The sequence below is a fragment of the Bombus affinis genome, chromosome 2 (assembly GCF_024516045.1).
Source record: "Bombus affinis isolate iyBomAffi1 chromosome 2, iyBomAffi1.2, whole genome shotgun sequence".
In the NCBI taxonomy this organism is placed as follows: domain Eukaryota; kingdom Metazoa; phylum Arthropoda; class Insecta; order Hymenoptera; family Apidae; genus Bombus; species Bombus affinis.
The window spans coordinates 3,424,965-3,438,088 of NC_066345.1; the positions used below are offsets into that span (position 1 = coordinate 3,424,965).

At 33.2% G+C, this 13,124-nt stretch overlaps 1 protein-coding gene and 1 long non-coding RNA gene across 6 annotated transcripts in view; one reads left to right on the forward strand and one right to left on the reverse strand.

Moving 5' to 3' along the window:
- The window catches only part of LOC126929006 (moesin/ezrin/radixin homolog 1), a 41,876-nt gene that overhangs the window by 11,244 nt on the left and 17,508 nt on the right, over positions 1–13,124 (forward strand). The gene's annotated exons all lie outside the window — the stretch shown is intronic.
- On the reverse strand, positions 8,916–9,763 carry LOC126913867 (uncharacterized). Its single transcript, XR_007709500.1, has 2 exons — positions 9,698–9,763; positions 8,916–9,663 (listed from the first exon to the last, which is right to left on the reverse strand). It is a non-coding gene; the product is annotated as an uncharacterized LOC126913867 (long non-coding RNA).

Consider the following 13,124-nt stretch of genomic DNA (forward strand, 5'->3'; position numbering starts at 1 on the left):
CGGTCCGGTACTCTTTACCGTAGGATACAAAGAAAAGGCAGGACTCTCTGTTTACCTATAGTCCTAAGAGGTTTTAGATAGTCTGTTATTAACTATGTGCACCAGTCAATTATGCACTTAGGTTGGGAGAAAACGCTCGAGAGACTGTACGAGTATTACTGGTTCGAAGGGATGGCGAAGTACGTTCGCCGATTCATTGAGAACTGTCATGCTTGTCAAGTTTCGAAAGCTAGTTCAGGTAAGATACAAGCCGAACTACATCCTATACCTAAGACCAGCATACCCTGGCATACGGTCCACATGGACATAACAGGCAAGTTGAGTGGTAAAAGCGATTCAAAGGAGTACGTCATTGTTTTGATCGATGTGTTCACTAAATTCGTATACCTGCATCGTACTCGTAAGATAGATTTCCGTAACACCATTAAAGCGCTTAAACCCGCTATATTTTATTCGGAAGTCCCTGCCGGATAATAGCAGATCAGGAAAGATGTTCTAAGGGTAATGAATTTCGAGAATTCTGCGAAAGCAAACGAATTAAAGTTCACTCGATAGCGACCGATGATAGAGCTAATAGACAGGTAGAGCGTGTTATGCGTACATTGAAAATACGTTCACGACAGTAGAAACGACCGGGCGGCCGTGGCAAGACGCGATTGGGGAAATACAGCTAGCGTTGAACTGCACCACCAACCGCGTGACTAATTCGAGCCCTTTACAACTACTAATCGGTAGAACAGCGAGACCGTACGACCTATTACTACCCGACAATATCGAAGAAAAGGAAGTCGATATCCCTGATGTAAGACAGCAGGCTGTATAGAACATAGAGAGTAAAGCCCAGTACAACAAAGAAAGATTTTGATAGAAACAAAGCTAAAGTGGTTAGGTTTAACCTCGGCGATTTCGTACTACGCAAAAATGAGAAAAGAAACCAAACCAAGCTAAAGCCAAAATTCAAGGGTCCATTCGTAATAACCGAGATTTTGGAAGGAGATAGATATATTTTAAAAACGCTAGACGGCAAACGACCGTATAAAGACAATCACGACAGATTAAGAAAAATGCCGGACAGTCGCATTCCCGCTGAGTTGGACGTCGGTAGTGACGGCAATAACAGTGACCACGACGACATGAGCACCTCGATCTCGGAAGATCCGTAGCACAAAGACCGTAGCACCTTACGGAGTACGTTATGAAGCTCGGTAAAGGGGCAAGTGATGTGTTCACGCGCACCATGAGCTATAGTGTTATGAAGCTTGGTAAAGGGGCAAGTGATGTGTTCACGCGCACCATGAGCTATAGAGTTATGAAGCTTGGTAAAGGGGCAAGTGATGTGTTCACGCGCACCATGAGCTATAGTGTTATGAAGCTCGACTAAGGGGCAAGTGATGTGTTCACGCGCACCATGAGCTATAGTGTTACGAAGTTTGGTGCGGTCGTGCGATCTAGAAAAACGAGATCCATTGGGGCGCGAAATCGAGACTGGTCCATTTCGCCGTTATGACCCGACTGATAACCCACAGGATGCAACTAGCACTTCCAATACTAATTACAACGTTACTAATTCATGTGCTCTTCTATTCCTTTTGTTGTCAAACCTCCGAACAAAATTTTGTTGTTACACTGGACCCTCAGCTTATTTAGACATTAAGTTAAATTGTAGACATGCTAATTGTACCGAACCTAATGTTAGAAAGACTCAATCTTGTAGTTGCACCCGAGGACGTGTGATAGTCAGAATGGCCGTGTCGGAGATGGAAAAACACCGGAACCTCTCCTTGGATTCTCGGGAATACCGTAATGTCGTAATTTAGATTAAACAAATGTCGCTCCGATTGTTCGAGGTTTATGATAGTGAGCTTGGGCTCGAGGCGACAACCAGTCGCCGAACGTAGCCGCGGTCAAGGGATGAACGTTTTATCTAACAAAGGCACAGAGTAACTCTATACCTCTCCTTTAAAGAAATAGCCGTAGCGACACGTGGCAGTAAATATTTCAAAGGTTTCTGTTCCGTGGCTCGCCACACGCAGATCCTATCCTTCGGGTAAGATGATCTCCAGATGTCAATATACCTCCGCAGTATGTTTAGCTAACTTGAGGACCCGCAATAAATCTTAAGATTTAGTCAAGCAAAGTTCTCCATTTAGACAAACAGTCCTTGTTGCAACTACGGGACGATAGGAGAAGCCTATCTTCCACGAACGATGCCCCCGTCAACAACCTCCCCTCAAGGGCGGCCAGCATCTCTTTCAAAACGCCGATATGGAGATCGACCAATTAGCAACAGCGCTAATTTCCCTCACCTTTGGAACGAAAGCTTTCTTTGACGAATCCGAGGATCTCATGTCCTTAGACCCACCCATTATAGTTTTCCTCGACGGCATCGTCGAGACGGAGAGTTACTCTCCGGTACGATCTCGACGACGATTCAAGTAACTCTCGGATACGTAGTGATTGCCCCATGCATTAACATTGAGTACAACTTAGACGCTAAAGAAGAGTAGAGTTCGTCATCCCGTTGACCGTGGATTCGTTATTGAGCCTAAGATCATTGTCATTAGTTTCTCGAGTATCAAATTATCGCGATTACTTGTCCAATTCCAACATGGTCATGTTTGCACTAGTAAATATCTCCTCTATTGCATAGTGATCACGTCTAGTGTCAATAGGGATTCGTTTACGCCCTTAACCCTAACTCTAATCGTAACGCCAACCCGACATATATAAATAGACGTTTAATCTTTGTTGGTTCCGCTATGAGGTTACAAGCACTTGATCTCGTTTAACCTGCTTAGCCTCCTGAATATGTAACAAATATTCGCCATTTATACGCATGCTATACAACATATTAATGTATAAAACTACACAATAAATACGATTTATGTACAAATACTAGTTGGTACTTACATACTCAGGTTTTTCCCGGAACATATTATATAATCTTTTCTAGTAACATAGTTGACAGTTTTATGAATTTCTGTTGGATTGCTAGGCATTCTATAGTCCGTGAAACGATTGTCACTAGAGATGGCGTGTAAGATCACTAACGGGTGATCTGTCATAGTGATCGTAGAATCACAATCATGGTCGTGACCTAACTTCATTCACGACCATGATGAATGAAGTTTTTTTCTATCTCGGATGAATTTGCTCGGTGTGGTCGCAATTCTCGATCCTGATTGAATTATTTTTAAAAAATACTTGCATATAGCTTGCATAGAGATATCTGCATATAACGTTAATTTAAAATTGCCTTTAGTTTTCTTTATATATCGTAAATTTACTTTATTCAATATTAAGAGCGAAAAGTGATTCAATTTTCCTTTCTTCATCTTATATCAATGTCTTAAAGAGTAAAACATTAATTCTTCCTTTCTATTTTAAAATCGCAATATTCGCTTGATATCGTTAATATAAAATATGCAAATTACGTGATTCGTGCGAAGAACAGTTATGCCCTTTATCAATGAGAAGCGATCAGGAAAAATTACAAATTGCTGTAAAAAAATCCTCTTGATTGCAGACGAACGTGATCGAATCGTGATTCACAAGTAACAGTTCACGCCATCTCTAGTCCCTGACTCATATTTTAGATTTCTGCTTCCTTTGTCATATGTTAACGTTTCACACGCCTAAACCTTATTCGATAAATAGTGAGAACCGCATAAAAATGCGTTTAGCAGTTCTCGAGATTAGTTGTAATATACAGACGCTTACAGTGAAATTTTATTTTATATTACGTATACATATAGTTACATAATATAATACCATACCATACTTATTCACCAAATTTTCTAAAAGAAATGATCTTTCTTTCAACAAATTTTTCGCGCCGATTTATAGGTTTCAAGACGCGGTATAACATTTATTTCAATCATTTTTAGATATCTTTTGTCATTTACGATTTAGAAGCACTTACAGAGGTGGTCTGGCTTGAATAAAAGGGTTGATTTCTTTGTAGTAAAAAACAGGCACGAACGAGTTATGTCTATATTTCTAGAAACGTCTAACGAACACTTGTGCAAAGTTCGAAATCGATGTGTATCGGCTCCCTTGTCAAGTCCAACCAATACAACAGCATGTACTATCATATCTTACGAAATCTAGACGCTGTACGATACAATACAATTGTACAGAAACGAAGTATATACATGTAAGTACGTGTGAGCGCACGTATGTACAATTTATAACATAATAAAATTTATATAAAAAATATATACATGTACAGGTATACATATACAATAAGGATTATAATTTTTAATAGATACAATGAATCTCTAATTAAGTTCTATGTTTCTTCAATTGTGAAAATATAAATTTGCATAAAAATTTGCAGTCTAGAAACAGTTGGAAATTATCTTAAACAGGAAAAGTGGTAATAGAATAAAATATCTTCCTTAGCTAAACACCTTCTTGTTTGTATATATATATAAATATATATATTTGATTCGAAATATTACGACATTCTGATACAGGAGAATGAAATAGATTGGAAAAATTTTATGCATAAATTATCATATATAGGAATTTTACCAATTTTTTAAGTTGATACTTTTCGCTTTTTTCTTCATAGAAAGGTCTGAGTAAAGTTAAAATTGGTATAGGAATTCGTCATGGCTCCTTCGTATTTATCTAAAAGAAAAAGTAGCGAGAAAATAACAGCTTGTGAAGATACAAGGAATTCGTACATACAAGCAGTGCAATTCTGTTAAGATATACTGTGTTATTTGAGAAATGAATGGAAGAAACTGTTATGTAAACAAGAAGACTGGTTCTCCTTGCTATATTAGACAAGCATTGATGATTATCGTCTTTTTGTAAATTGCTCTTAAAAAAGACGTCCAACAAATTGCGAGAAGGTTCATTCGTTGGGTTGCTGTATACAAAATGTCTTTTTTAAATGAAACTTTAATAGCAGGTAGTTTCTTCAAGAACACCATGTATTTCAAACAAAATAAATTTAATTAGTTTTATTATCCTAGATTTATCAAACTTATCAATTCTAGAATTTAAAAATTCTCCAAACGAAATTGCTACAATGTTTTAATAATCTATGTATTAGACAATTAATCAGGTTTTCTGTAACTTCTTTCAAACGACAAATTAATTTTTTTAACAGCTTTCATGCCACGTTTCGTCATGCAAGAAAATTAAACGAATATTTTGATTATTCACAACAGCTAATAAGATTTTCATATCTATGTTATAAATCATTTTAACATCGAATATACCTAGTTTATAGCAAACTTGCCTTTCCTTTAATATGATATTTTATTGACGATAGTATAAAATTTAATAGGTGAAATAAATAAAAATTAATAAATTATAAAGGTTAATTTAATATGGTTCGTGAAATTGAAAGTTTAAATAATCATCATTTCATATGTACAATGAGCATACGTAGACAGTAATGAAACTAGTCTTTGCTAGAAAAATGAAGAAACTTGGAATAAGTAAAAAAACCTCGTTATATTTATTTATTAGAATATTTTTATATGCATCAAGCAAGCAACAACCACAGGTATACAGTAATGAAACAATTCGTTGCTAAAAGAAATACAAATTTTGAAAGAGTCATAACTTTATTTTATATTTATGTATTGGAATATTTTACATTTTTGAATGCTTAATGCTTGAAAAAATTATTTATATCGTGGGATACTGGCCTATAGAGTGAGTCTCTCGTTATCGATTCCTAACATTCGTTCATTAACTATGTATTCTAATTCGTAATATTTACTTCTGATTATTTACATCTACGTATGTGTGGACTTTGTATCTTGCGAAACAAGTTTTTCTTAAAGAAATTATTAAAAATAATCGTCTGTAACGTTCAAGCAACGGGTTATTATATAACGGTAGAAAATATCAATTTTACGGTAAACCTAAAGAATTGGATAGTGAAAGAATTAGAAGAAAATTTCAGTGGTGAACGGTACAATTTTGGGAGGTTACAAGATATTTCACCGATGGTGATACAACCGAAAAAGAGATAACTGTTTATGAGAAAATAAATCAAAAGTGCAGACTAATGGTTTTGAGGATTCGTTTTCAGAAAGAACGATTTACTATTTACGAGTTAAAAAAAAAAAAAAAATTAAGTGACGAAGAAAATTGTCAATTTCTATTATTAGAAGCGTGTCTTATATTATAGATACGCACGTGTGATTACTCCATCTTGTTGGAAATAGCCTTTTGTTAATTCAACATCTGTTGGCTGATTTACGAATCCGTTAATTATACATATCTTAATAATTAAGTCCTCACAATCTGTCAGAAATAACAGCTTAATGAGAGAATTAGCACCGTTAATGAAACAGAGCACATCACGCTACAATCTTCTGTTGATATAAAATCTCTTCTTTCAGTAAGTATCATATGGATTTTCTCGGTACATGCAGGATTATATGTATCTATTTATTATTAAATGAAACAATGCGTCATTCGCGATTATTTATGTTGTTCGAGATCTTATGGAAATAATAATTCTTGGACTACGGACACGCGATACGAGAGTATTTTCGTTTTTTTTAGCGTCTCCTTGACACGAAACGATTCTGATAGCGACATTCGTAATTGAAGACCTTGGTGTAAAAATCGGGCAAGTGCAGATTTTTAATGTTGTGAGAAATTTGAATGAAACTGAATTAAGTACAACTTATTGAAGCTATTACACTAATGCTGAGAATTTCAAGTGAAATATTTTGTTTTGAATCGATGAAGACTTTCTGAATCGACGAGAAGAAAGACACGCGATTAACAGAATATGTTTACTAAACGTTTGAAACACTTTGGCTGACAGATTAACGCTACATTAATGCCATCATTAACGCTATATATTAGAACAAAAGCCGGACAAGTCCTGGACATAGCTGATTCTTCTTCCTAAAGGTCACATTGAGCAAGTCCAAAAATTGTTATGAACGCATTGGACTTGTCCGATTCTTGCGCCGATCGATCAGTAGTGTATAAAAATATATAAAACTTCAAGGAGTCAAATTTTTGTAAAAGGTGGACTTGGATTTTTGCACCTTCAATTGCTCTTTTACATCTTCTATCGCATTTGCAATAATTTACATATTTACTGAGAAAATTTGCCTTTCTTCGCCTTCATCTTGTTCACTAATTTCTAAATACAAATACTTTAAAAATATGTTTCAACGCTTTTATGATTTCTGGGAAATGTACATATACTTGTACTAAATATGTACACATATATCTCGTCATTTCTACTTCTATATATAGTGTGTCCGGTTTATCTCGGGCCGTTCAAATGTCTCGAAAAACATGAATGATACGAAAAAATGTTTTAGACAAAAATTGCTCGATATTCACGGAGATATACTAAGTATCTTGTATGTTTGACCTTATGATGATCTTGAAACCTGCTACGAAGGTAACATTATAATTTTTAAATAGAGACTTCCATTTTGTATTATATATTTTTGTAGCTGACAGTCAAATATTTTCAAGAAAATACAAACTTGTGTATTTCCTAAGTATTACCTAAAAGTGTCTGTTCGTACTGATTGCTTCGGAAACGTTAGAAAATTGCGCGCTTGTCTATCTACAATGCCATACGAATATGTAGTAGAGTTGGGCATTATTCGAATTGTTTCGAATAAATATTTATTCAAGATAATTATTGGAATAAATTCGTATCAGTGGAATAATTATTTGTTACTCATAACAATTATTTTCTATATAGATTTGAATAATAATTGCACAATTGTTCGCATAATACAAATAATTGTTCTATTTAATTGTGTACAAGTATACAGGTACCGGTTTCAATTCTTACTATTAATTTATCAAATATATAATTTAAAAGGAACGATATATTTTCTAATCTGGCATTTGATAAAAGTTAGTTACAAAAACCTATAAAATATTACAACAATGTAGCCTGAAAATATTTCTCACGTTTAGTACCATATCTACTCTTGATGCACCATATAAATATTATATTAAAATATAGTATAATACAATAATAATAATAATATATAATTAATATAGCGAAAGTAATATAATTATAATAATATATATAAAATAATATAACATAAAATATTAATATTAATTTTTATTCAGGCAAATTCCTGCACGAATAATTTCTTATTCAGATAAGTACTTGTTCGATTGAATATTTCTTCATCAGTGGCGAATAACATTTGATTCTTTATTTTTATTCGTTTACTGTTAATCGAGTAAAATTTTGATCAACACTGGCACGTAGTAACATCACGAATAACGTCTTTATACGTCCCCGTAGTGTACATCGGGCAACGCTAATGCCGACAACAGGCCGAATTTTTAAGTTAGTTTATTAAGTAGTTTAAAGTTATAGTTAAATCATAAAGTTACAAGTATAAGTTAGTTATAAGGATGGTGACAAGAGTAAGAGTTGATAGTGTTTGGAAAACGTCAGACTGTTATTTACAAGAATATGCAATAAAAAATGCAGTTATCTATTTAAAAACCTTCTGTTTTTCATAAAAGATTTCAAGGTTACTGCAAGGTCAAATACGCAAGAGCATGATAGGTCCACCAGAATGTCGTACATTTTTTCGTATTCATTTTTTTTAAATGTTTAAATGGTTCGAGATAAACCGGATACATAGTGTGTATATCTTCAGATTTACTTCGAACAACTGACCAACATAATCAAGATAGTGATTGACAGTGTCAATGAAATTTTCAAACGTGTAAGTATAACGTACATAGGTAATATTACTCATAAAAATCAATGTCTACAAGCGTTCGAATACCGGCGCGAGCCGGTGTATTTATTTATTTACGCTCGAGTCAGCCACGGTTCGATCGGCATCTACGATGTAATCATCTTCGCGTAAATATATCATGCAGAAGGCAAGATCGTTATCGGGCGAAGCGCAAGTCCGTCAGGAGAGTTTGAGTTATCTGTGCGTTTCGACACGTTATATCGATGACGTTGCCCTTAAGAGTTCCGTAAAGCAAAGAGCTGTACTACAAAACGAAGAGATATCGGCGACTGTTCTTTAGCAAAGTAGCTTAGCCAGCTTATCAGCTAGTGTTTTATAGGCGTGATAAAAGCGAAAAAAGGAGAAGGACAGAGCGCACACAGGTTGTGCGTGCATTGTGCTCGAACGAGGTGCGCTGCTGGTTTTGTTAAAACGGCCCAACCGCGAGTATGTTACGTCAATTGCATGAAAATAACGCTGGATGGATGAGTCATTACGTCGACACCATTTAAGGAAACAAGAAAACCGTCCACCCGTTCACTTTATCCCAGGGACTAGTCATCTTTATCATTTCTTGGCCTTGCCAAACGTGCTACTGCTCTCGGTTATTTGTTGGACAAACAAGAGCTTGTCCACCAACGCACAATCGTTTCGTAAATGCTGTAATTTTCCTCAACTTTGTTAACACTTTTTGTATCTATGCACCAAATATCTCGTCTGTCTTTTTTTACATACATATACAGTACTATACAGAAATATCAGGTCACCTAGCAGATAAATACATCGTATCTTAGAGCTACAATACCACGTAAAATTTTCCAATTCTTATATTCAACAAGTTCCACGTTATACACATAATTGATTCATTAAAAATTTCTGCAGCACGTGTTAAATATATACGATTAAAATACGTTTTAAACTATTCGTTTTTAAACACAAATATCTTAATAGCTTTTTTTTATAAAAGTAAAAGTTACTTGTAAAGACATTAAAAAAAATATCGATAAGCATGAGAACGCGAGAAATTTTGAACCAATTGTACATACCATATCACAATGTTCGTTATTCTGAAAAATTAGTTTCGTCTTGAAATCATTTTTTCTATCGGTAAAAATAATTGAGATATTGATAAATTCAACTTTTTCTTGAAAAATCGCAATTGATAACACACATACGTAGGTACATGTTTATTTTATTTGTTTTAATGCTACATCCCAAATCTTAAAAATTAGCAAAATTGCTTTTGTAGATTCAGTCGTTTAAATGGTCTGAGATTTTCCGAGATTCTAACGGAGATTCAATTACGCTAAATGATCTTACGATAAATTACTAGTTAGACGTTGGATCCCGAAAAAAATTTAATAAAAGACAAATTTGATTCCTGCTTAGTATGCGTTAAGCCTCAAGGTTAGTTGATTCGCTGATGTCTATGAATTTTTGTTACCATCCATTCAGATTTGCCCATCATACGGGCAACATACTATGCTTTCTCTTTGATTCTCGTTAACCCTTTGATGTAGGAACTATGCGCACGAGACAAGAATACGATGAATCATGAGCGTTGCACGCGGCATTCTTATTCGAATTACTTTGCACGTATTATTTCATGGGATGAGTGGTGTTAATGCCTTATTTTATCAACAGACATCATTGGCTGTATTCTTAAAATAAAACTGTACTTTTAATCCTTTCTGTGATGCTTATACGTAAACACGTTTTTTTTGTCTCAATGGTAAAATGATTCATTTATGTGAGGATCGCTTTCAGTACATTGTATTATTAATTATTTTCATTCTATTTCTCTTTTCTAAATTATAGATTTAAGCTGTATATTAAAAAACAAAAACGAACGAGAAATATTGTGATTTTGGTCGTATAACACAATATATTTTTTAATTTTTGAAGAAAAAGCAAAAGGGTATCGCAATTTTTCAGGGAAATTGTGTTAAATTCATACATATGTTTTAATAAACAAGTTGTAAATAATTTTTCTATATATAGATGCCACAATATATAATCGTAGAATATATGTATTTCCATAATAATATTAAGCTATTTTGCAGTTAATAGTTCATAATAGTATTTATAATTATTTCTAGAGATTAATTGCATCATATTTTGAAAAATTATATAACGGATCTAAAAATAAATTATGTGATCTGTTTGTATTATATCAGGCTTCTTTTTAGCAGTTTAATTAAAATGCTTCATTAACACATGATGTGGGACGTTGATACAGGAAGAAATAATTTAAATTCTTATATTAATAAAAATTGGAAAACTGATTAATCAAATAATATAAGAATTTACATAAAGTTAGATGAAAAAAAGAAATAACAATGAATGTACAGTTTTAAATTAAATTTTAAAACCGGGCATTTGACCAGGCCTGGTAAGGTTAACGTTAAGGTCAACTATTCATGAGAGGATTTTATTTAATTAGAGAAATCTACTTGGAATAATATTTATATTTTTTGAAATAAATTAAAGCAATTTGGCAAATAAGTCTAAATAAATAAATTTATATGTCAATGTTTTTCAAAAGATTAATATTTAAGCAAAAATTATTTAAGTTACAAGCACAAGATCATCTGCACCTTATACATACATATATAAAATGTTCTTTTATAAAATATCTTTTTTTAAGCTTTTATATTCACATATGAAAAATAAAGTAGAGAATGTAACAAATTATTATCATCAGAAAAATACATATTTTTGAAAGCAAAATTTCAGTTTCTTTTGCCCGCAAAAGACCAAGCTTCATTTTCATAAGAATTCGATGAAAATATTTAAATAGTTCTAAAATATGCCTTTAAACAACATTTAGCGTGGTTACGATATTACGTTGTGCGATTATGTAATGGAGGTATTTTAAATAAATTACCACAGTTTATACATAATAGATAGAAATGTATTTATAAGTAGAACATTTTTTATGATAGATAACAAATAAAAGATTAAAGTCAATAATATATGAACACAGATGACATGTTCCATCGTAACACTTGATATTTTCACTTACTCAGTGTTTCGAATCTACGGAATAAAATTTACAAGACTTTGTTCTAACAAAACACGACATAATCAAAAAACAAAATATTAAGCCATCAATCAAACATTTATCTTGGATTTATGATGGGTATATATCATTTGGGTCAAACGACTGCAATTTATGTGGAAATGTGTCAGTCTTGGAGTCGTAGCTTGGGAACTTATCTGTCATGAATCGAATATTCGGATGAATTTTTAATCGATTGCTATTAATACTCGTTTCATGAGAAACTTTGTATATGGAACTCCTACAGTAATTATTTGATTGCAAATTTTCGTATAGCTGTAGAAAATTTGTAGATGCAAAACTATATGAAATATCCAAATAGTATTCTCTAGAATATTTAATAGATGAAGTAATAGTCAAAGTTTCATTTCTCAACTACATCCATGAAAATATGAATTTACATGTCTGCAGTGATTACGTTACAATTTCTTCCACGCTTTACAATTGCAACTTGTGAAAGAAAAATCCTTTAGACCTGACTTCTTCGATTCGTATTTTCATTAATGTTTATTTTTTACAATTACGCCTTAAATAATACTTACCAATTAATAATTCTGAATATGTATTTTGATCATATCGTTGCATTTGCAGATTGTAACCAGTATCATGACAATATGTATAATATTAATTAATATTAAAATTATAATTCATATCATATTAATGTGTTGTAATATTACACTTCATACTTTATTTGTAAATATTTAAACGAAATTACGCAGTGACATATGCTTAAACACTTCCTGCACATTTTTAATGATAAATCCTCAACTAGATGTTATGATTGAAACTTTTCAAAAGGCTTGAAAAGTTCGAAGAGTTGGCAAATTGCTGACGAAAAATTCCGTGGAAATTAACTTTATCCTTTATCCGGTGCTCCGCAACAGGCCACGAATCAAAAAGGCTACACAGGTGCGCGCGTTCTCTTACTTGCGAACTGTCGATCATTACGTAACACGTTGTAGGTTCCATTAGATTGGCAAACATTGTTCCATCCGCAATTGTGCAGCCAACCTCATTCGCGTTTCTTCGATACATCATTTTTTTTATCTTTTTTGTTGCTACTTATACTATGGGATCGGTCTGCACTGGAAGGACATTTTTGATAATCCAGAATTTCCACATATCGACTGTTCTGTATTATCACTCTATTATTACATACGTATATTCTTGCATAGACTGCAATTAATCTAACTTTTTTCCCATTTAATCTATCAGAAATATTTTTTTGCCTATTTTTATAGGCATGCATAGATAATACATATATCCTAGAATATGTGACACAAGGTTCGAGCTAGGTTCTTTCTTTTACTAGGTACATAAAATGTATTTATTATAATTATTAC